Here is a 22,809-nt window from a genome sequence, read left to right on the forward strand (position 1 = left end):
CAGCACCCCTACGATGGTGCCCAGGGTGGAATTGATGGATCTGAGTTCCTCCCTGAAGCCCAAATACTGTTCCTCCTGCAGCCGCTGGGTCTCCTGAAACTTGGCCAGTACCGTTGCCATCGTCTTCTTGGAATGATGGTAGGCTCCCATGATGTTGGAGAGGGCCTCGCGGAGAGTGGGTTCCCTGGGCCTGTCCTCCCCCTGTCGCACAGCAGCCTTCCCAGTTCCCCTGTGTTCCTGGGCCTCTGTCCCCTGGACCGTGTGCCCACTGCCACTGCCCCCAGGTCCCTGTTGTTGTTGGGGTGGTGGGTTAGCCTGGGTTCCCTATAGTGGTGGACACACTGCTGCTTGACGTGTCCTGGGGACAGAGGTATGGGCCCGCTGAGTGGGTGCTGTGCTGGTGTTTCCAGAGGGGGGAAGCTCTGTGGTGGCCTGTGACTGTGTCAGGGGAACCGACTGTCCCGAGGTCCCAGATGGGCTGGGCTGGTCATCTAGATCCAGTTGGACAGAGCTGCTGTCATCACGGTGGGCCTCTTCTGTTGCTGGTGTGGACATGTGTGGACCCTCATGTTCGGTGACATTGGGTAGGGGTCCTGCAGAGGTTTAAAAGGATGTTTATTGCATCTGTGTGTGCCATGGTGTGCAATGGATGGGTGACCGTGTACCCCAGTGCTTGCATTCCTGTGTGGGACCTTGTGTGATGGTGGTTTAGGGGGGTGTATGGGTATGTGCAGTGGCCATGCTTTGGTGATGGGTGTCCATGCTTTGTTGTTGCATGCAGGACTTGGTGTTGGGATGGGTGGTTTGTGATATTGGGACATTTGTGAGGAGTTGGAGTGATGGGGTGAGGGCGAGGGTGGGGGTATGTGACGGCATGCAGGTAGGGTGGGGGATATAGTAGTAACGCATTGCCTTACCAGAGTCCATCTACTCCTGCGAGGCTCTTAGAATGCAGAATTGCCAAGACTTGCTCCTCCCATGTTGTTAGTTGTGGGGGAGAAGGTGGGGGTAGCCGCCAGTCCGCTGAACCGCAAGGTGGTATCTTGAGACCACGGAACGCACCTTCCCCCGTAGGTCGTTCCACCTCTTCCTGATGTCATCCCTATTTCTTGGGTGCTGTCCCACTGCGTTGATCCTGTCCACGATTCTTCGCCATAGCTCCATCTTCCTAGCTATGGAGGTGTGCTGCACCTGTGATCCGAATAGCTGTGGCTCTACCTGGACGATTTCCTCCACCATGACCCTGAGCTCCTCCTCAGAGAACCTGGGGTGTCTTTGCCATGCCATGGGGTGGTGTGGGTGATGTGTGGGGTGGTGTGTGTAGTGATAATTGGGGTGATATTTAGTAGTGTGTTGTGTGAGGTACGTGGAAGTTATGTGGGTGATGGTATTGTGTGCCTGTGGATGCTTGGCAGTAGTTTGTAGTGTCTCTCCCTCTGGCCTTCTTTTGGTATTTTGGTCGTAGGGGTTTGTGGGTGATGTGGGTGTGTGTTTTATATTGTAATGGGTGTATGGGAGTGGTATGAATATCAGGTGTGTGTATTTTGATTTGTCCAATGTGGCTGTGTTTTGTAAGAGTGTGTGTATTTTGAGCGCAGCGGTGTGTACCGCCAATGGAATACCGCGGTTGAATGACCGCCGCGTGGATTCGTGGGTTTGATAGTGTGGGGCTATTTCTATTGCCGTGACGGTGGAGGTTTTGTTTTCGCCCGTTTATCACTGACCTTTGGTGTGGCGGACTTGTGTGGGTGACTCAATTTTGGCAGATTCCGAGCAGTGGGTCATAATGACCGTGGCGGAATTCCGCGGCCGAGGCGGTGTGTTGGCGGTCTTCTGCACGGCGGTAAGCGGCTTTTGCCGCCAATGTTGTAATGAGGGCCTAAGTCTTTATTGCCTTGTCGCAATTCTAGCCGTTCTCGGTCTGCGGATAAAGTGACTGTTCTTCGATCAAACACTCTTTCGAATCCTCAGACAAAGTTTCTCCAATTAGAACGTAGTGGGCTGTCTTTACGCACAAGAGGAATTGCCCGAGTGGCCGCGTTTCCAGTTAAATAGGATAGCAGGAAGGCCACCCTGGATTGGGCATCAGGGAAGGTGTTTGGTCGACAGGTGAAATGTAATTCTACTCTCTCTTGCAACTGACTCACTCTCTCTGCTGGACTAGTTGCTATATCTTTAGATGCTACTACATCAGATTGGAGCTGCGCAATTACTTAACTAACTAATCCAATGTGGCCATATTGACAACCTAGCGCAAACCAGGAGGATTAAAAATTCATAGGCTCACTATTCTGTCAAGGAGTCCGGATCCTCAGGGTTTGCGCCTGTTCCCAATATGTCCACCTCTTGGCAGCTCCAAACTCTACTAGCCATTATAGCACAGAGTTAAGGAATGGCCAAGTGGGGGATGGGGTTTTAGGTTGGGAACAGCAGAGAAGGAGACCTGTGGAAGCAAAAGTTAAGAACACAATAGCAAGATTATTCACATTGACTTTCATAAGCTTTGTTCATAATATATATATATGTTGATAACATGAATGATCAAGAGCTTTCCTATATCATGACCTTATTAGCTCTGGATACCTGGAAAATAAAGAAGGATTATGCAAACTTTCATATGAGCTTTTTGTAGAATAAACTCCTATGCTCTGAACCTTGAACTGACTCAAGTTATATCTTGGAATAGCAATTACATGATAACAGTAATCAATAAACACATTACGTTTTAGGAATGAAGTGTGTTAGACTCATGAATGATACTGCAAGGACACTTTATAGCAGCAATCAATGAACACATTAGTTTTCAGGAATAAACTGCGCTAGACACATGAATGATACTGTAAGGACACACTATAACAGTAATCAATGAACACATTAGTTTTCAGGAATAAACTGCGCTAGACACATGAATGATACTGTAAGGACACACTATAACAGTAATCAATGAACACATTAGTTTTCAGGAATAACCTGCGCTAGACTCATGAATGATACTGTAAGGACACACTCTGTCTTGACTTTCAAGATTCAATTGCTTAGAAATTATTATACACTTTAATATCAAACTGTGCATCAAGATTTCAATGCCTAGAAATGATCGTGCAATCTGCCGATCTGAAACACAAGGGTTAAATGCCAAGAATGAATCATGCACTCTGTTAATGATTCAACCATCAGGATTTAAATGTCAAAAAAAGATTGTGTACTCTGCCGATCTGAGTTGCAAGTTGTAATTGCCAAGAAGGAACCGTGCAGACTGCTGCTGATTCAACCATCAATGTTTAAATGCCAAGATACGATCGCGCACATTGCCGATCTGAACTGCAAGAGTTAAATGCCAAGAATGAATCGCACACACTGGTGCTGAGTCAACCATCAAGGTTTAAATGCCAATATACGATCGCGCACACTGCCGATCTGAACTGCAAGAGTTAAATGCCAAGAAAACGGAGTCAGGCCTAACCCAACCTCCGCCTTACCTCCCTGCTTGAAGATCATCCAGGAAAATGAGGACAGAGCCTGGAAATCCTAGGTAGGCCTCTGGAACAGGAGTTCAGGAAAATGCTGCTGCTCTGCACCGGGACCTCTGAATAGTGAGCACGTGGAGCTGCGCTGGGTCCCTTAAATAAACCCAGGCCCGCCCACGTGCCACACCCAGTCAGGCTGCAGGAAAGGATTCTAGAAAGGCTTAGAATAGGGACCACACCCTAACCACACCCTGTATTCCTGGCATTTCAATATGAATCTCTGCAATGCAAAAGGTTAACATAATGCATTAACACTTAATGCATGAATTATTACATTACATAAGGATTGGCTTTTTGTATTACATCACCCGTAGAGCGCGCACTGTCCTGATGTTGACACCCTGATGCAAAGAGGTCAGCTGATTGGCATACATCTTTTGTGAAGCCAGATTTCTGCCACATAACGGTGGAGAAACAATGGAGTCTGAGGCAGTTGATCCAGTCATTTCAAGCTAAATACTTTAATACCATTCCTGACACCGTACAGGACACCTCCAGCGTCAATCACACTACCATCAGCTTTTGGCCTCAGCATGCTCAATTGGGCTCTGATACACGTGGCATGAATGTGCCTACACCCACATATTGGCAGCACACAAGACCTTGTTGTGCATTTATCTGGTTTGGCTTTCAGTGGCAGACGTCCTGCAGCTTACAGAGATCAGGACCCTTCCCTGGGGTAATTTGGACCATGCCACCCTTGTACTTGAGTTTGGCCGACCCACAGCAGCCCTGCACCCTATGTAGCACATTAACGCTTGGTATTTCACTGACCAGGAATGCTCAGACTTTATTGAAACCGAGATCCACTCTTATTTCGAAGTGAATGAAGGCATGGTGGCCTCTGATGATAATCTCTGCATGGCCAGCAAACCCACTCTTAGGGAGTTCATTAAAAGGTATGTCTGGGGTAATGAGATGCAAAATCTTTCACAGATAACAATTCTGGAGGCCCAGATCCTTTCCCTGGAGTGGAGGGCACATTGGCGGCCCTCTGATGACTTTGCAAGGGCTCACTTATGTCAAACCTCACGAGTAGAGCTAAGGAAATCCTAGAGTGCATCAAAACAATGGTTATATGAGCAAGGGGATAGATCGGGGAAGCTCTTATACTGTCTGGCCACCAGAAATGTCACCTCCAGAGTGATGCCCTTGATGAGAGATAACGATGAATGCCTCCAGGAGCAGGCTGTGGCAGTGGCACAAGTTTTCACAGACTATTTTTGTACATTATACGTGAGGACACACTGACCCTCTTGGGTGTTGCCCACCCAGTGCTGCAAGATATTCCGTTGCCCTCGATTCCACTGCAGTGAATAAGGATCAAGGAGATTGGGGAGGAACTTTCCATCATGGCTTCAGGGAAAGCCCCACGTCTCAACAGATTCCCAATTGAGTATCTTCAACCATTTTGTCTCTCTTACTTTCCCATCTTTTAGCACTGTATACCGAGGAGGCACAGTGAAGGACAGCAATGATTCTTGTGATCCATAAGCCGGGCCAGCCATTAGACAAATGCCTATCTTTCTTATCAATGCTGACATCAAGCTATTCTCAAAAAGTCTTGGCTAATGGGCTATGCTGTACCCTGCCCTACTTGATTCATCCTGATCCATATGGCTCTCACAGAGGCACTCAACATTGTATCCGGAGGGTTCAGGAGGTCCTCCCCCAGACCCATCAACTTCGATGAACCTCAGCGCCTCTCCTAGAAGATTTTAAAAAGGCCTTTGACACATTTGACTGGTCCTTCCTGGATGCAATGTTAAAGAGGGCTGGGCCTTCACTTTCGAAAACTTGTCGGTCTCCTCTGTGCTAACTCAATCCCCCAGGTTTGGGTTAACCGGACTCTTTCACCGTTCTTTCTGTCAGGGTTGTCTCCTGTCTTCTCTCTTATTTGTCCCTGCAGTCGAGTCCCTTGCATACCTCATCTAGTGCGATGCTCATATTTAGGTGTGGTCTTGGGATCGGAGTCTGTAGAAGCACATAACGCTATACGTCTCTGACATATTGGTGTTCTTGGTAAACCCACAGACCTCAGGTCCATGTTGTATGGAGATCAAATGTTTATATGAAGAGGTATCTGGTCTACGAGTGAATGAACCCTGGAGACATGGACAGCTGTTCCTGGCGATCTGCAATCCATCATGATGTTTATCCTTTGAGTACTTGGGCATTTATATCTCATGCCTCCCAGACTTGCTCTGGAGTGTTAACATGAACCATTTGGTTCAATAGAATCAATAGAGACCTGCAGAAGTGGGGCCATCTGTGGTTGAATGCTCTGGGGAGGGTGGTTCTTTTTAAAATGATGGTCTTACCCTGTTTGTTGTATATTTCTTTACTTTTCCCCATCCATTTCTTAGACAGTGTTTCCTGATCCTGGCTTCAAATATTCTTTTGGCTGGAGTCTGCCCTTGAGTAGCCTTTTTCATTGGTCAACATGCCCCTCATGATGGAGGTATGGTATGGCAGACCTCTACAGCTATTACTTGGCTGTGCAACTAGTCACACTCAACGACTGGTTCAATGGGGAGTGAGACAACCCGATCTGCCAGGTGTTAATGGCCTTGCTAGGCCTGGACGGACTGATGGGCTTGCTTTACAGGACCCCTGTTCCCCGAACCCTCCCTGACTGTACATGGGTGCCTCTATTTTGTTGGATGGGGGTTCCACTTTACAAGTTGAGACCACAAACGTCCTGGGCTGATCCCTTTGTAGCAGGGGACATGGTTGCACCACGCCACTGGTCTAGAGGGATTCACATGGTGGGATAGAACAGGCACAATTGACTGTGGAGATGATTGGGCGGGCAATGGCATGCAGAATTTCCAGGAGCTGCAGGAGCAATCACAACTCTCTTGCACCCAATTCCATCGGGACCTGAAACTGTGGTACACTCTGTTGGCCACTATTCCTGACACACAGATTCCAGTATTTAGGCCCCTCAAGGCTAAACTGTGATGGAGAGGCTGGTTAAGGGAGATATCACTCAGATTTACCATTCTCTGGTTATCAACCCTCTAGACCACTTCCTTGGGCTGTGTGGGAGGCATGGGTGGGTAAGCTTGAAGATGACAAGTGGTGAGAGGCTATATTGTACCCCAGGCAATTGGCTATCTGTGTGCGCCGCCAGCTGAGTCAGCTTAACTACTTACACATTGTGTACATCACTCCCCAATGGCTTGCTGGAGCTGGCAGAGTCTCCTAGGCCCATTGTGCCAAGTGTTCATTATCTAGGTGGACTTCTTCCATGGGGAATGGTGATGCCCTTGGCTGGTCCTCTTTGGGAGGTGACTGGGTCGGAACGCTGTGCAGTTATGGGCCACCATCCTGATCTCTCCCCCAGAATTGCTCTACTGTAAGATGTGAGTCAGCATAAGATGGAACAAACCTTTATCTGAGTGGCAACACTGGCAGCTAAATGTGATACTCCTCGGAAATGTAGGTCCCCAACTACCTCATTGGTGGGGTAGTGGAGGAGGGGGTTAGATTTGTGTGCCTACCAGGAATGGCCCAAATATGAGTCTTGGGGCTGCCCCTGCAAACATGAGAAGATTTGGGGCAGGTGGTGGGCTTACTATGGACTGGATGTGGAGGTCAATTGCTTGTCAACATGTATTGTAATTACTATTTTGGCTTGGTGGATGGTGGTCATGTTTGTAGCTTTAGCTCTTGCTGCACATAAATAAAATTGGTTATCAAAAATTATTTTGTTTTGTATTTTTGATGTACCAATTGTGCGCACAAACCTATTGAAAAATAACACTAACAAATACTATATTGCACTCTTATTTACAGCACAGTATTAAACCATTTGGTACACAAAGCCTATTTGCCTACTCCAAGTTGGCGAAATCTTTTGCTGTGTGCAAGTATCTTGAAACAAGACCGAACTTATCATTAAAAAGAGTTTCAAAGAAAGAGTAAAAGTCTTGGATCCCAAAAGCAGAAGAGTTAGAAGAAGGACTAAACATGTAGCATCCTTGGAGGACAGAAAATAGATGATGGACTGAAATTCCAGGCTCCTAAAAGCAGAAGAGAAAAAGGAAGCATTACCATTACACGGCCTTGAAAGCAGGAGAGATGAAAGAATGATTTTAGATGATCGTCTGTACGAGCAAGAAGTGTAGAAAGACTTAGGCCCAGATTTATACTTTTTGACGCAAAACTGAGTTTGTGCAGTTTTGCATCAAAAAGTACAGTGCGGGGTTGCACCATTCCAGGACACCAGCCGGGCTCCATATTAATGGAATGGCACAATCTGGCGCAAAGGGTGGGCTTGAGTAAAAAAAAATAACGTTTGCGGGGTGGGGTGGCAGTATGGGAGAAGTAGGTTTTGCACACAAAAATGACGTTCGGCTGGTTAGAGAAAAAGAAAGGACTAACCAGCCTAGCGTCATTTCTTGATGCAAAACCATCCATACAACATGACTCCTGTCTTTTATAAGACAGGAGTCATGCCCACCACCCCAATGGCCAGCACAGGGGAAAGTCATTCATGCATAATACAATTTTTAGAGAAATATTGTCTACGTATACATTTCTTAATACTTGTAGAATACGAATTGTGCATCATGTTAAGTGCAAACATCTTAAAAAATTTAGTTAACTGATTTCATGCAATTTCATGTTATGCAAACGCAGCTACGGTGTCCCAAATCAGTTGGCAGGAAATCGTCAGCAAAAAGTCCTTCATTGAATTCTTTCAAAACTCTAACAATCTCCGCAGGAGTTTCCACCTTCTGTTCTTGCTTGTCTACAATGGCCTTGCTCCCCTTCTCTGTCTCCTTCTGTCTTATGCGATGTGCCAACAGTCAGCTAGTATGTTTCCCATACTCACAGCATTCTGTCTTATGTCTCAGAAACCTGGTGGCTACCTCACTGCTATAATACTGGTTGATTTTAGCTTTGCATTTGGCAATGTTCTGCAGTGTTTCAGAACAGTCTCACCCTTCCTGAATACACTTGGCCAGTGTTACTTCAAGGAGTGAAAGATCTTAATAAATGCCTTGGATCTGATAAAGCCTCTGCTGCTGTTTAAACATACTGTAACTAAATGTTTCCCCCCTGAAGTCTGCCTTAAGACAGTCCTAATTCATCTTTTGAACGGCTGTCCCCTAATTTATTATCAAAAAGTCCCTTAATCATTTACGCATATATGCCACATCATCTGCCTCTAGAAGAAGTTTCCTGTCAAACGTTTGTATCCCACATGATTTAGTTAAGCCCTTAATTATGCAATGAAGCACTAAGGGAATGTGGTGAAATAGTATCCTAGGGAATATTTCACTTCCCCCTTGCCCAGACGCTGACACCAGAAAAGTAATCCAGCTGTACTAATTTGTTATGGGGAAAGGAAAAGAATGTATACATAGGATCCGAGTCCTTCAGTTTATCCCAAACATTGATCAGACCATGCTCTTTGACTAATCTCTGGACTGCTCTACACATAGCCAGCTTCTTACCAGTATGTATGTAACACCCTCCAATCTTCCCACCGACAGGCATGTGCAAATTAAGCTCTCCACATAGAATGAGGGGTGCTGGCCAGGATTACAACTTTAAATTACGATAGTCGATGAGGGCACACTCATCAAAGTTGTAACCATACACCGAACACAAGGTGAACTTACCCCGTCCCACCCATTGTTCCAGGATGACTTACCTCCCTGATTTATCCACCAAGCTTCTAATCACTTTGCAGGTAGTTTTGCCAGCAAGAATGACTACCCTCTTAGATGTCATCCCATGGGTTGTACTACAGAAGAAAGAATCCCCCAACAGCTTCCTTTTTCCCCACGTGATGTGAGTCTCCAGTACAAAAAAATGATCAGATTTCATTGTTCTCAAACCCAGTGCTATTTCACCCTTTTTGTTCCTATTGTTTAAGCCACAGGCATTAATCATGCAGATATGTAAACTACCCTGGTTATTCAATTTGGTCTAAGGCATTTAACATTCTTACACCAGGTTTCCACGACTCATATAGCTTCAATGCTGCTTCCAGAATACCCTTAACAACCTCATTCTGCCATGTATTGAAGTGCACCCTGGCACGTCCAAACAACTTTGCCTGCTATAAAGAACTCTCATGCTCCAACCCTTCCCCTCCTCCCCTTCCCGTCTTGCCCACTCCTTCAACACATCCTTGCCCCTCAAACTCTCCCATTCCACATTGTTGACCCCCTACCACCCAGATGGGGCAATTGGGCCCTCCATGGCCCGTGGATGAATGTGCACGCCCCCAGATGTGCTTCAAAGGGAAAAAAAGCCACAGAAGAAGGCTTCCTTACCCATAGAAAAGTGCATCCACAAAACTGTTGTCTAATGGCTAGCATTGCATACTCCCATCAGAGTGATGAACATACATTACAACATCATTATCACTATTGTTAAGCAACCACCAGTCCATCATACACTCATACCCTGAAAGTGAGTGTTGCTTCAGAACTTTTACTAATAACAAATAAGCCCCCCTGACAGGCCCCTCCAAGCCCTCCAAGCCTGATATTACCAGAGGCTCTCAAGAAAGTCTTTTGCATTAATCTAGTGCCCCCATGAGCCCCCAGAGGGCCCCCACTATACTAGGATCATAGAGCCTGACAGCAATCATTATTATACCCTTACCGTAGAACCACAATGAGGAACTTCAGAGCAAAACAAAAACATTTTACAGAAAGACATGCCAAGAGAGAAATTACAAGAACAGCTATGCCCCTCTGTACCACCCAATCAGAGAACCCAAAGTCACCCAATCATGGCCTTTATCTTGTGTCAGGAAAAGGTCTGGGGTGCCCACCAGCATAGTAAAAACAAATTGTTTTAATGAAAAAAGAGACCTGCCAAGAACTGTGTTGTGGCTATATAATTTATTTCAAGTCCTATTTTACTGATGTTGCTTTAAATGTGAAAGCCACCCTGCCAAGATGATTTCTGTGTCTGTATTTTTACAGCTTCATCTTGATAATTCTGAGGTAGACTTGTAATATTTCTTCTGCTCCTCCCTCCCTTGCGAGCCTGTACCTTTAGACCTAAAGAACCTGGGCCTAGATTTAAGAAGGCCTAGCACCATATTAGCACCATTTTTTTACACTAATGTGGCGTTACTCTTCTAAAATCGCAGCACCATATTTACAAAGTGAATCAATGCATGCATTGCACCATTTTCTAACCCATTGTGCCACATTATGTCTGTGCGAGGCATATTGTATGTAATGGGGCAATCCCTGTTAGGGGGGCCGAAACAATGGCGCAAAGAAATCTAAAAGATTTCTTTGCTGCATTTTTTGCAGCATTTTTAACGCCTGCACAGAGCAGGCGTTAAAAGGAGGCACACCATTAATTATAATCGGCTTCAATGAGCTTTGCAGAATCAGTGTCAACATTTTTTACACTAATCCTGCAAAGCGCCAAACTAGCATAACATTTTTTGATGCTAGTTCCCTAACTACCGCCATGGTGCACCATATCTTTAATACGGCGCACAGATGGTGGCGTTAGGTGGGTGCTAAGGGGCACAACAAAAGTGGCGCTCCATTGGATTCTTAAATCAGGCCCCTGATATTTTAGTTCTTATTCTGCTCTCCTGGTCTTAAGAGGCTGGACTTTTAGTCCTCCTTCAAGTGTGTTTTCCTATTTTGCACATGGCCTCATTTTAAGATGGATTCGCACGGGATTCCGTCATCTTGAAAATCTGTTACATTATATTTATTTTTCAAGCCAACTTTATTCAATATGTGTACATTTGAAATATGTTTACTGTTGGAAATGGCCCTTTTTGCAGGGTCATCCTTAAACTTTTTGCCTCCTTCCTCCTATTTCTTCTGGCCAGTTTTTGTTGGCTTTAGGACTCTGGGCACTTTACCACTGCTAATCAGTGCTAAAGTGCATATGCTCTCTGTGTAAATTGTATTGTTGATTGGTTTATCCACAATTGGCATATTTGATCTACTAGTTAGTCCCTAGGGGTGCCCTGGGCCAGTAAATCAAATGCTTCTAGTGGGCCTGCAGCACTGGTTGTGCCCCCCACATTAGTAGCCCTGTAAACATGGCTCAGACCTGCCACTGCAGTGTCTGTGTGCAGTTTTAAACTTCTAATTCGACTTGTCAAGTGTACTCAATTGCCAGGCCTACACCTTCCCTTTTCATACATGTAAGCCACCCTAAGCTAGGCCCTAGGTAGCCCCATGGGCAGGGTGCAGTGTATGTTAAAGGTTGGGCATGTACTGATGTGTGTTACATGTCCTACCAGTGAAATATTGCTAAATTCAGTCTTCACTGTTGCAAGACCTATCTCTCTCTTAGGTTAACATGGGGGCTGCCTTTAAATAACTTTAAAGTGTAGATTCCGTTTAAGAGCAGATACAAATTTGGAGTTTGGGGTCTCTGAACTCACAATTTAAAAATACATCTTTAAGTGAAGTTGGTTTTTATATTGTTAGTTTGAAAATGCCACTTTTAGAAAGTAGACATTTTCTTGCTTAAACCATAGTGTGACTCTGTCTGATTGTAGATTACCTCTCTGGGTCAGTTTGACAGTTGGCCTGTTTGTGAATCCCCTCTAGACAGTGAGACAGAGGGAGCTGGGGTGTAGTCTGCATATCCTGATGAGCCATCTGTGCTATTGTAGAGGGAGGAGTGGTCACTTACACCTGAATGGGCTGTGCCTTCCCTCTCACAATGCAGTCTCCAACCCCCTGGTGTGTGTCTGGGGCCTGGCCTGGGCAAGGCAAGATCTTATGAACAGCAGATACTTTCCTTTGAAGTAGGCCTACTTCAAAGGCAGAAAGAGGTATCAGTATTGGACCTAAAATCCCTGAAAATCAGATCACTTCTGCAACCAAGAGGATACTCTGCCAAGGAGGAGTGCTGCCCCAGCCTCTGACTGTATTTTGTTGGGCTATCCTGAAGTTTCTGCTTCTGCCTGTGAAAGGGTGGTGGTGTATTCCTGCTTGTGAAGAATCTCCAAGGGCTTGAACTGAGCTTGCCTCCTGTTTTGAAGTCTCAGGGCCATCAAATACTTTCTCTGCTAACATCTGGAGTCTCTGCTGAGACTCCTGCCTTACCAAGTGTGTCCTATCCAGTCCCTGGGCCCTTGAAAGGTGAAGTTGACAGACAAGAGCTGAAAATCCATGCACAGGATGCTGCACAGGGAAGATTTTGACGCACCATCTGCAACGCGGCTGATAAACGACGTGTCATGGGCTTTGCGGCCAATATCAACACTCCACCTGAATTGCGGCTGGTAGATCAACACATCACGACTGGAGAAACGACGCCCAACACCCGCTTGCGGCTGCTGATAAAAAAGCAAATCTCACGCAGCACGGTTTTCTAACACTGTGCAACAGTATTTTCCACACATCATCCCTGGGCATCAAAGTCAACCCGACTCTGCACGGATCCGAGGTGCCCTGTCCAGAAATCGACGCAGCGCTCCGACCGGAGAAGAAATGCACATGGCCTTTGCTGCAAGGAAGGAATCAACGCATCGTTGCCTTTTCCGACGCACGCTCACCTGTGCAGTTTTATTTTTGACACTAACCAGGTTCTTTGTGCAAAATCATAGTTTCCATTGTTTTCTATGGAGTAAGACTGTTATTCTTTTGAAAATTCATATTTTAAATTGTGTTATGTTGGATTTTTGTTATTTTGGTATTGTTTGATTTAGATAAATATTGCCTTTTTTGCTAAACTGGTGTGGTGTCCATTTTGTAGTATTTTCTCTGTATTGCTGTATGTGTTGGTACAAATACTTTATACATTGCTTCTGAGATAAGCCTGACTGATTGTGCCAAGCTACCAAGGGGGTAAGCAGGGATTATCTAAATGTGTTTCTCCATTGCCCTGACGAGAGTGAGGGTCCTTGCTTTGACAAGGGTTACCTGACTGCCAACCAAAGACCCCATTTCTAACATTTACCATTTAAAAGAATATCAGAAATTAAATATTGTGGAACACAAGTATCGTTATGCACAAATATTGTTGACAGGAATATCATTTTTTGAGGTAAGTAATATTGTTGTAAATAATATCAATGTTGTTAATAGTGTTTTTCATTAGTATAGCAGTTAAACATATCATTTTTTTATTATTTTCATGTGTTTTAGTTGGTACATTAATTGTTTGTATTGCTATTGTTAAAACAAATGTTACTAATTTAAAAAATATATATAAATATAGCTTCTAATTTTAAGTGATTTCAATTTTTTTTATAAATGTTTACATGTTATTTATAGTGTTTTGTGGGTTGTTGGGTTTGTTTGCGGGCAGGGTAATAAGTTAATTAGGTAAAACCTATTTCAGACTTATTTAATATACGTTATTTAATTATATGATCACTATTTATCCCTTTTATGCAATACTGATTTATTTTTGTTATATGCTATTTGTGGGTTGTTACATTTGTAGGGGTAGGGTGATAAGTTAATTAAATAATAAGTAATCAATAATTCATTGTTATTTGTTAATTCATTATTTAAATAATTTTTATTTATACAAAATATGGTATACTGATTTATTTGACTTACATTTTAGTTGCAGCATGATAGGTTTTGTAGGGGTCTAGGGTGGGAAGTTAATTAAGTAATAATTATTTAACAATTAATTATTTATTGTTAATTGATAATTTCATTTTTTAAATATGTAAATAACCTAATCATTTTGAAATAGTTATTTTTAGGTGTGGGCTTCTAGGTGTGTAAGTCTACAAGGTTGAAAGTTAATTAATAACTCAATAACAACTATTTATTTATTGATAATTCTTTTTTAAATAGTAGTTATGTAAATTGTTTGATTATATATATATACATATATATGTATATATATATATATATGTCACCTAGTGGCGGTCGCCTCTAGGTAGTTATAGGTAGGACCTAGTTTCTATAGAAAAAGTGTTTTTTGTTTTGCTAATAACTTTGCCGTTTGATGATTCTTCATGAAATTTTCCAAAAAACAACAGACCTCACTTCATTTTTCCACTGGGATTTTTTTTAACAGCGATAGTGCTGAAACCACTGGACAGAATTACACCAAATTTGTCAGAAAGGTACCGCTTGGTCCAGAAAGATGTCTATTTGTTATTTGGTGTAAATCTGTTCAGTAGCTTTAGAGAAATTAAAGGTAATTTAAATTTGAATATATAGGGACATGAAAGATTCGTGACCCTTCTCGATCTTGTGCTGAGATCTGATTGCCTGACAACACTTCAACAAGGAAGTGTTGTTGGCCATGTTGGGACTCAGTTTCAGCCGAGTCCCACAGAAAAGGTTAATCATAAAGAAAAAGGGGCCAGGGTAGACTCACCCTGACTCCTTAGCTCTCGTGCTGGTATCCCATAGGGACGCCCCAGGGCTAAAAAGCAATCACAACGGGGTCACAAATCAGTGCAAAAAAATGTAAACTACCCTGCTAATTATCCCACAAAATGCAGCACTCATGACATCTTTGATAACATAATTGATAATATCCACGTAATATTTGCAATAAAACTTTTTGACGATAAAACAGTGCATGCGGGGGGTGCAAGTTATAGTTACCTTAAGGCACAAGTTATAGTTACTTGAGATAACTCTAACTACAACTGGTGAATTTTTATGGTTTGGTACGTTTAAAATATGAGTCTAATTATAACGTCCCTGTAACCTTTGTTTTTTTAAGTGAACATATATATATATATATATATATATATATACATATATATATATATATTTATAGATATATTTATTACTTAGTGGTGGTCGTCACTAGGTAGTAATAGTTAGAGCCTAGTTTCCATAACTTTGGCGCCCCTTGATGAAGCTTCACAAAATGTAAAAAAAAATTTACTTTGGTTAGTTCAGCTGCTGCCCTGAAAGTTTTGGGGTGATCCATCAGGTGTGGTCCGAGAAAATGGGGGGTTCCAAAACGCGTTTTCCCCATTCATTTTCCCAATAGGGATTTTGAAAAACAACTACAGCTCAAACCACTGGACAGAATTCCACCATATTTGGTGGAAAGCTAGCTTTTGGTCCAGAAAGCATGTTTTGTGTGATTTGGTGTAAATCCCTTCAGTAGTTCTGGAGATATTTGAGTTTAAAAAATATAGATATTTAGGGATGAGGATCGTCTGCGGATCCAACAGTCGCCGTGCTAATATCTGTTTGGCTGTCAGCACTGCAACAAGGAAGTGTTGGCAGCCATCTTGGGACTCAGCTTTAGCCATACAGGTTAAAGTTTTACAGCACTCCTATTCAAGGATTGACGCATAAAAGGTGTTACCTTGTGTCAAGAATCCCTGCTTTGGGGAGCATAGATTAATGCCAATGAAGATGGACACCTGATAGGGCAGCTCTGCAGTGGTTCAGGAGAAGTTTGGCTACCTTGTGGACGACGCTCTCTTCACCTCACAACTATGGGCATTTTTGATGAAGTGACTTCCCATGACTTCAGCATTATGCTTGAGGTTTGATGGTAAGCGGTGGAGGATGGCATATTTCATAAACTATGGCAGGCATGTTACCTGACTGAAATTGCACCCGCTGTTTTGTTTTCTGTTTTTTCATGCTGATTCTTCAGTAGACATTTTAAATGGAGGTTTTCCTAACTCATACCTTTTTTGACAAATTTTCTGAATAAACATTTTGCTTTCTGCACTATAGACTACTGCTGGCATCAGAACGTCCTAAGATTTTACTTCTTTCCATCACACCGGATATAATACATTTATATATAGAGAGAGCACAACAAATTTGCTGCATATTTAAGTTTGTGCCTCAACCTCATTACATTACTCAACATATTGCTAATTGCTAATTTCTTGGAATTTACTTTAAGTGACAAAGGAACCCTTTCAGTATCTCACTCACTACAACAGCTTTATATACTTCCAAACCCTCTCCTGCTAAGGCCGTTTTATTACTACAAACCTATCCTTTGAGTTTATGGGGGAAACATGGACTTTAAAACATAATTCTACTCGTTCAACACTACAACCTGTGTCTCCCATGAGTCTGGATCCCAATGTCTTTTCCATACTTTTACATAATTTGGGGGACTTTGAACCTAGTACCTAATCCTCCCCTTTGTCAGTTAATACACCAAATAATATGTCAAATATACCAATTTCTATCACCAAAATCTACATAAAAAATAAGTGGCACTCATGTTCTCTCATCAAACAAGAAGGTTAAGAAAGATCCTCCCTCATCCACAAAGTCTCCTCCACCTATCTGTATGGAACTACTCCTAGATGAAATATGAGCTCTTAAACCATATGAGTAAGAAACAAATAGGCACATTCAGAACCTCGGCAATAAATAGTCAACCATCTACAATAGAGTCACACAAATGGAACACAGAGTTAAATCAATTCAAGTTATTACTCAACAAGTCACTCTTCTACAAACTGAAGTTTTGCATCACAAGAAGCAAGTGGAAGACCTTCAGAACTGCAATAGATGGAACAACCTTCAGATTTAATCCTTGCAGAGGGTTTTGAAGGATACAATCCTATCACAGGCATTTCTTCCTGAATCACTCATCTTGAATATTCAAAGATCACTTTGATTAGGGTATATTCCATGCACTGCCTCCTCCTCTCAAAGGCCAAAAGGTGCCATCCTCTATTTATTGGAATATACTGATTTATTGGATGTCCTTCAAGCGATTAAACTTAAAGGTTGGATATCCTGGCTAGGATCTACCTTGTCCTTTTCCCAAGACCTTGCCAAGACTACTGCGGACAGAAGAAAGATATTTCTAGATATATGACCAGCTCTTCAAGACCAAAGCACCAGCTTTGGCCTAATTCATCCTTGCCTTTTTACAGTAACTTATAGAAACAAGTCTATGAGCTATGAAGATCTTACTTTACTACAGAGATTTTTGGACAATTGCAGAGAAGAGGCAATGGAAGTTGCAAATCTATCTACTATTTGATTATTCTCTTCTGGTTCTGTGATGAACGTTTTGCTATGATGGTATCTAACTAATTTATGTCTATAATATGACTATGCTGATCATTGTTTTTCCTTTCTCTTATCCATGTTAGGTGATGTTTCCCTATCTGACCAACACCATCCTCCATCCATTTGGATGATTTACCGTCCTCCTCTGACTTGCCCATGTGGCTTCATCGCCCCCAATATATGTTTGTTTCTTTGGTACATCATATTTATTATTTTTTAATGGATTCTATCTCCTTCTTTCCTTTTTTCTTTTTTTCTATCCTTTGCTCTTGCATATTTCTGTATCTCTTCTTTCTACTTACTATTATTCATCCTATTTTGAGAGTCTTTCTCCATATTGTTTTTCATTTTCCATTTCTCATCAAAAGTCTAGTTTTTATTTAATGATTATTAACTCTTTTTCAATGAGTTTAAGTGTTAGTTCTTGGAAAGTCAAAGGTTTAGGTTCACCTATGATTAGACAAAAGGCACTCACCCATTTATCCAGATTAAAAGCAGATATTGTATTCCTATAAAGAAACTCATATTGTGGCTTCAAAAGCAAAAGCTTAAACGTTGGTGGGTGGGGTTATTATTCTCTGCCATCAAAATGTAAACATTATGTTCATCTCTCCAGATTCAGATGCAGATGGCAGATGGCAGATGGCTGGAAATATACCTTCAGATTAAAAAAAATCCTATCTTTTTCTTCGCTATCTATGCACCTAATAAACCAACTGGTTTTGGGCTACTATCTCTTCTAAATGGATGTCCATTTCAACAGACTATATAATATTTGGAGGAGGTTGCAATCTAGTTTTTGACTCTTATATAGACTGTATTTCTATGGCCTCTTTTGTCCAATCTACTCTGCATCAACAATTCACTACAACTATTGATTAGCGATCTCCTAATGATACATGGAGAAGATGCAATCCATTATTAAAAGAATATACTTATTTTTCGCCCACACTCCTGTCCCAATCTAGAATTATTTGCTTGTTTTTAAATTTCTAGAACATATATTGGTTGTATACTGATCTCAGATCATGCTCCTGTCACATTAGATTTACATTTACTTCCTATCACTAGTGGTAACAGAAGATGGTGTTTTAATACATTTTCTTTGTAAGAGACACTATTTTTACTAAGAATGCTAAATCATTCATTCCTGAATTCTTCTTCTCAACTCCTTCTCCGACCTCTCTCCACATATTATAAGGGTTCAGTTTAAAGCTGCTACCAGAGATTGTATTATCTCCTATGTTTCCAAGAAATAGAAATTGAACTCTCAAAAAAAGTAGAAATCTTGAATCACATTAAACATCTTGAAACTCTTTACAACACCACTAACTCCAGCTTTCATCTACATAAACTAACTACGGAAAAGTTCCAATATAACAAACTCTCCAAGGAACATGCTGCTTCCAACCTTCTTAAAGAAAGTGCTAAATACTATGGAGGCCAATACAAAGTGAGGAAATTACTGGCTACTTACCTTACAAATAAAAAGAACATATTAAAATTAATTCTATTTTAACAGCAGATTCCTCACCTGCTTTTAAAGTTACAGGTATCTTAAATGGATTCAAAACATATTATAATACTGTTTACACTCCTAAATTGACTCCAAATCCACACAAGATACGACATTACTTATCCACTATTCATAAAGATATTGCTATTTCCATATACTTCTCTTGATTAGAAATAGATAGCTCCTCTAAAGATATCACCAAGGCAATGAAATTAATTAAAACAGAGAAAGCGTCTTGACCACACAGTTTTCCAGTTACATTTTATTTACACTTCTCCAATTCCTCGGTCTGAAAACTTAATGAATTACTCTCACATCTTATCTCTATGCAATCATCTAGCTGCACCTTTCAAGAATCACTAATGTGCCTCATTCCTAAACATGGACATGACCCAAACTCATTTAAAAAACAGCTCAATCTCTATAGTGAATTTTGATTACAAAAATTTTTGCCAAAATTTGTGCCCTCTTTCTTGATCCCTTTTTACTACTTCTTGAAGGTAAGGAACAATCAGGCTTCATCGAAGGTCGACACATTTCAGATAACACTTGATTACTCTTCAACGTTTTAAGAAAGACCAACAAATATACATAATCATTAGCTGCTATTAACCTTGATGCTGAAAGGATTGGACTTTCCTCTTTCACACTCTTTCATGCATAGTTTCAGTCCTAAATTAATTTCCTTAATATTCCTTTTATATATTGTCCTATAAGCCTTCATTTTTAAAAAAGTCTCTTTTCTTCCTTTTTTTCTTTACATAGATGTGTACAACAGGGTTGTCCTCTTTCCTCGTTCCTGTTTATTCTTGCATTAGAAAAATCCTAATTTGTTTGTTTTCCAAAGTGGAGATAAACACACTCAAGGCCTTATAAAGAGTTTGGTGGTCTTGCAACCGCCAAACTCACGTTGGCGGTCAGACCACCGCACGACTGGCGGTCCGACCACCAGATTGCAACCCTGGAGGTCTGACCACAAGGGGACCATGGGGATCACGGATCCTGATAGGGAGGAGGAGGTTGAAGTTGTGGTCAGCCACGGCGGCACTGAGTTCAGCACCACCGTGCTGATCACAACTTCCCTTTCAGCCAGCTTTTTCATGGTGGGGTCACCGCCACGAAAAGGCAGGCAGAAAGGCAGTGCTGGTGGCCACACAGTGGGCCCCTGCACAGCTGACGACCATGTCATAGGCAGTGCAGGGTACCCACTGCCCAGCACCCTCAGAATGCGCACTGTCTGAAATGGCAGACAGTATGCATTTCCACGGTTCTGGGTGCTCCCTCTGTGCAACAGCATTGGACTCAGCTACCTGAAGAGCTGAGGCCAATGCCACCACACTGTTTCCACCAGGCTGACTGACAGAACCCTCCTAATACAGAGGTTTCTGCCAGTCAGCCCAGTGGAAACATTGTAATAGGGCCGGTGGACACCTCCCCAAGGGTCTGGCAGGCCAAAAGTCTCCCCACCAAACTCGTAATGAGGCCCTAAATTGTGTGAATTGTGTGTTTATACTGATGACATTCTATTAGTTTTATCCAAACCTGACTCTTCCCTGCCAGTTTTCCTTGCAGAAGTCAATTCTTTTGCATCTCCCTGTGGTTGACTCCACATAATATGTGAAATTCTTACACTTGTCATCCTATGCCTCAAACAAGATTTTATTAAATCCAAATATGCTTGGAATCCTCATAAAATAAGTATATAGGGCTTTGGTTTGCATCTTCTAATAAGCCAACAATATATTTAAATCTAACTACAGTTATAACCAACTTGACCAATTGAGCAACTAGATGGCCCGCTTTATATTTGTCTTGGAGGGGTAGATTTGATACTATCAAAATGATGCTTGTGCCCATTATTCTCTGTAACATATCTGCATTACTTGTTACCATTCCTGCTCATTTATTTAAAAAACATTACTCTATACTTTCCTTGTTTCTATGGATTAAGAAAAAAACTTCTTAAACTTAAACATAGTAAGTATCACGGTGGTGTACATTTTTCTGACCTCTAATCTTACCAACTGCTTTTCTACTTAAGCAATCTTCAAAATACTTATTGAATTCTTCTAAAGATTTCTCACCCCTTTGGAAAGATATTGAATTATCTTTTCTATCCCCCTTTTCTTTAAAAAACAATTCCTATCCTTCACTTAGAAGACTAATTTCTTATCCTCTCCTATTCATAAGACAACCTATAAATAACTCAGACCAATACTCTTCTCTCATCTCTCAGATTAAGAACAATGTATTCAGTCTTCTATATGGCATATCAAAGGTTTGATTTGGATTCATCAACTTCTGTTGAATGACTCTTTTATTATATTTCAACAAGCACAACTGTTATATAATCTCCCAAAAACATACTGTAATCCATGTACGGGTTTATTACAAGCTATTACACATGCTTCAACTACACTAACATCACATATTCTTACTAGACCCCTATTACCCCTCTGCTTTCTGAATCCCCCACTGTTTCATCCATCTATAAACTTCTTACTAAGATCCCGTACAACAGAAAAAAGTTGGCAGTTTAATTACAATGGAAAAAAGATTTCCAAGTTTCATGGACTATCACACTTTGGTATAAAATATGGTTGAAGTAATGCAAAACATTGTAATCTGCTAGCACAGCTCAAACTCTAATCTTCATTTATAATAGGCTTATGATTACCCCAGTTACTTGACACAAGATGAATTCAGAATCCTAGCCAAACTGTTGGTCATGTAGTGCCATCTTTGCAGATTTGTACCATATTCTTTTCTCATGCCTATGTACACATCATTTTTGGCTGAAGATTTGGGACAAAATCAACTTTATTTTTCATACAAACATTCCATTTTCATTTTTAACTAGCTTTCTTGGAAGTAGATCAAAAATTGTGATACTTGATTTATTATTTGCAGTTGTTTTTCGGCAAATTACTAAACACTGGAAATGTTCCTAAGAACTTTCTTTTCCAGCCCGGTGGTATAGCTTTTGTTATAACCATAGACTTAACAGAGCATATGTCACTCCGAGCTCACTTGTTATTAAAAGAGATATTTTTTGGTGACCATTTACCATCTTTTTGGACACTTTGCACAAGTAGTTAATATCAAATCAGAAACACATAGCAATGATCGCTAGCTAATGAAAAAAATCTAACCATGCACAGAAAACTATGTTATGATATCAATAGGAACATGCCCTACAGAATATAATGGCAGAAGTTATTACCCTACTCTGAACATTTGTCCTATGATGTAGCCTTAACCTGTTTACTATTTAAACTACCTTATTGGATTTAATTCTTGATTTAGTGTTGCCACTTTATGAGCTGTGATTCCCTTTGTGATGTTCTGGTTACACAAATATAATGGCTAAATTATTTTGTGTATTTTAGGTATTCCTAGCATAGTGTTTTCCATCCCTATGGTAATTCTTGCATTCACATAATCCTGGTATTTTTGTCTGAGAAACATTAGTATAACTCTTCTCCATCACACCTTCCAAGCATTCACCTATTGACCTATTAAGGCACTCTCTTGTAACTAGTCCCCCATCCATTCAGCCTTTCATGCAGACAATCTTGCACTGCCTCGCACAACTGTTGACCCACCCTTATATGGCAACCGCTGTGCAGTGAAGGGAGCGACCCTTGACCCTGCCTCAGGCAGGTCACTCCCCTGCACTGCGTGCCGGTGCTGCCGCTGCTCCCGGTTCCCTTTTGTTTTCTCTGCCGCACCACTGCGTCTCTGCAGCCTCGCCACTCTCCCTCCACTTCAATTTCCATTTCCCCGCCGCTGCATCCCTGCCCCCCTCCCTCCA

Source organism: Pleurodeles waltl, chromosome 4_2 (genome assembly GCF_031143425.1).
Source record: "Pleurodeles waltl isolate 20211129_DDA chromosome 4_2, aPleWal1.hap1.20221129, whole genome shotgun sequence".
NCBI lineage: Eukaryota > Metazoa > Chordata > Amphibia > Caudata > Salamandridae > Pleurodeles > Pleurodeles waltl.